The sequence below is a fragment of the Quercus robur genome, chromosome 1 (genome assembly GCF_932294415.1).
Source record: "Quercus robur chromosome 1, dhQueRobu3.1, whole genome shotgun sequence".
In the NCBI taxonomy this organism is placed as follows: domain Eukaryota; kingdom Viridiplantae; phylum Streptophyta; class Magnoliopsida; order Fagales; family Fagaceae; genus Quercus; species Quercus robur.
Window position 1 is genome coordinate 1,839,540 of NC_065534.1, and position 3,127 is coordinate 1,842,666.

Below are 3,127 nucleotides of genomic sequence, written 5' to 3' on the forward strand. Positions count from 1 at the left end.
TTAAATTTATGAAATTGTGTAATTTTGTTTTGGTTTTTTTTTTTTTTTTTTTTTCAATTTTTTAATGGAAGTTCAAAGAGTTTGAATTAACCTTGATAATAAATATAATTTGGCAGTAATTATTCAAGTTATCAATACATTCTTTTTTGTTAATACTTTTGACTTTATAATGTCAAATTAATATTGTACTCAATCAACATGGATATAAAACTCTCTCTCTATATATATATAAAAGATGCAATTCAAATTTAAAAATCCGGTCAACCAACAATTAAATAATGAATAATAGTATACATTGGGTTAAAATGCTAAATTAGTACTATATTTCTATCTGTTCTTAAAGCAAAAATCACAAGCTAAAATCAAGGACCACGTAAAAACAACCTCTCTAATCTCATGCATGCATACAAAACAAAAATATAGAATTAGATTGCATAGGATGACGTCTGACGTCTGCAAAATCAATTAAATTAGATACTATAATATAATAATACAATATTATATAATATTTTCATCCTCTATTATATTATAATATAATATAATAGTCTTTTTTTACTTCAAAATTTCATGAGCTAAAATAAGGCCAAATTATTAAGTATGCTACTCCAATTCTTAATATTGAGATTCTTTTGAGCTTTAAAGAAAGAGCTTTTAGTTTGCTATTCCTTCATTAAAAGTTTGCTATTCCATCTGAGTAAGATTAGATTTATGTTTTATTAATGAGGTGGTTTTATTGCAAATTGTAAATGAATATTGGGAAAATATCACTATCATTCTTAATTTTTTCGGTTCCTTTTACATGTTTTATGAATTAGTGTTGCTCGTTTAGTGTGGATATTCTTATTGAAAAATAACTCATAATTATACAAATTTTTGCCTTTAGTAGATTACTAATCGTTTTCCTTTTCTTTTTATTATTCAAGTGATATGGCGATTCGAGTTCTTTTTCTTCTACTGGCTTGTATCACCACCACCACCACCACCACTACCAACTTCACCTCCTCCCATACCTCCACCTCCACCATTGCCTTCAAAGCTAAAATAGGACTAGTTGAGACACAGACCAACCCTAATGATGAGATAAAATCATGGAAGTTAGAAGTGGTACATAGAGATAGGATTCACCCTAATAGCTTTCAATAGCGCATGAAACGCGATGCCAAAAGGGTGGCAAATCTTATCCACCAATTAGATGAAGATGGAGTTTACTATCCTGAGGTGGAATGTGTTAAAACTCTCCATCTTCATCTAATTGGTGGATAAGATTTGCCACCCTTTTGGCATCGCATTTCATGCGCTATTGAAAGCTATTAGGGTGAATCCAATCTCTATGTACCACTTCTAACTTCCATGATTTTCTATCATCAGTAGGGTTGGTTTGTGTCTCAACTAGTCCTATTTTAGCATTGAAGGCAATGGTGGAGGTGGAGATATGGGAGGAGGTGAAGTTGGTAGTGGTGGTGGTGGTGATGGTGATACAAGCCAGTAGAAGAAAAAGAATTCGTATCGCCATATCACTTGAATAATAAAAAGAAAAGGGAAACAATTAGTAATCTACTAAAGGCAAAAATTTGTATAATTATAAGTTATTTTTCAATAAGAATATCCACACTAAACAAGCAAAACTAATTCATAAAACATGTAAAAGGAACCAAAAAAATTAAGAATGATAGTGATATTTTCCCAATATTCATTCACAATTTGCAATAAAACCACCTAATTAATAAAACATAAATCTAATCTTACTCAGATGGAATAGCAAACTTTTAATGAAGGAATAGCAAACTAAAAGCTCTTTCTTTAAAGCTCAAAAGAATCTCAATATTAAGAATTGGAGTAGCATACTTAATAATTTGGCCTCATTTTAGCTCATGAAATTTTGAAGTAAAAAAGACTATTATATTATATTATAATATAATAGAGGATGAAAATATTATATAATATTGTATTATTATATTATAGTATCTAATTTAGTTGATTTTGCACACGTCAGACGTTATCCTATGCAATCTAATGCTATATTTTTGTTTTGTATGCATGCATGAGATTAGAGAGGTTGTTTTTAAGTGGTCCTTGATTTTAGCTTGTGATTTTTGCTTTAAGAACAGATAGAAATATAGTACTAATTTAGCATTTTAACCCAATGTATACTATTATTCATTATTTAATTGTTGGTTGACCGGATTTTTAAATTTGAATTGCATCTTTTATATAGAGAGAGAGTTTTATATCCATATTGATTGAGTACAATATTAATTTGACATTATAAAGTCAAAAGTATTAACAAAAAAGAATGTATTGATAACTTGAATAATTACTGCCAAATTATATTTATTATCAAGGTTAATTCAAACTCTTTGAACTTCCATAAAAAAAAAAAAGTGAAAAAAAAAAACCAAAACAAAAATTACACAATTTCAGAAATTTAACAAAAAAAGATTCATAATGCTATAAAAGGAATATCTAAATTACTGGTAAGGATATTCTTATGGTTTGTTTCTCCTATTTACCAAAATCATATCCTTTTTATAATAAATAAAAATTAATTCTTAATTATATACTCTTATGTGAAACCATTTTAATAATACTATACTTTATCCACACACAAAAATAATACTATATAAAGTTGAATGAGATAAAATTAATTACTCTCCTAATTGTGTAATCCTTAATTAACAACTTTCCTTTCTCATTTTGGTTTTCGGCTAAAAACAATAGCTATAATAAATCTTCAATTGCATTAGATAAAAAGCAAATTTATTATTAACATTTAAAACACCATTTATATAAGTGATTGCTAATTATTCCTTCCTTGTAAAGTCAAATAATTTATATCATGATTCTAACTTTCACTTGGGTGGAAAGTAATTATGTCATTAGTATAAAATTAGGAAAAATATTTTAAAAAGCACATACTACATTAGTTTTCTTATTAATCACTAATTGATTTTCTTTGTACATACCATAATATCATTTCAAAATCATTTTTATCGAGGATAAACTAGTAACATTTGAAAATGTTTAATAAGAAAAGATATCAATGGATAGTTTAAAAAGTCACTAATGTTTGAAAAAAAGTTCTAGTCAATTAGCACTGATTTCCATAATTAATAACATATAGCCAAAA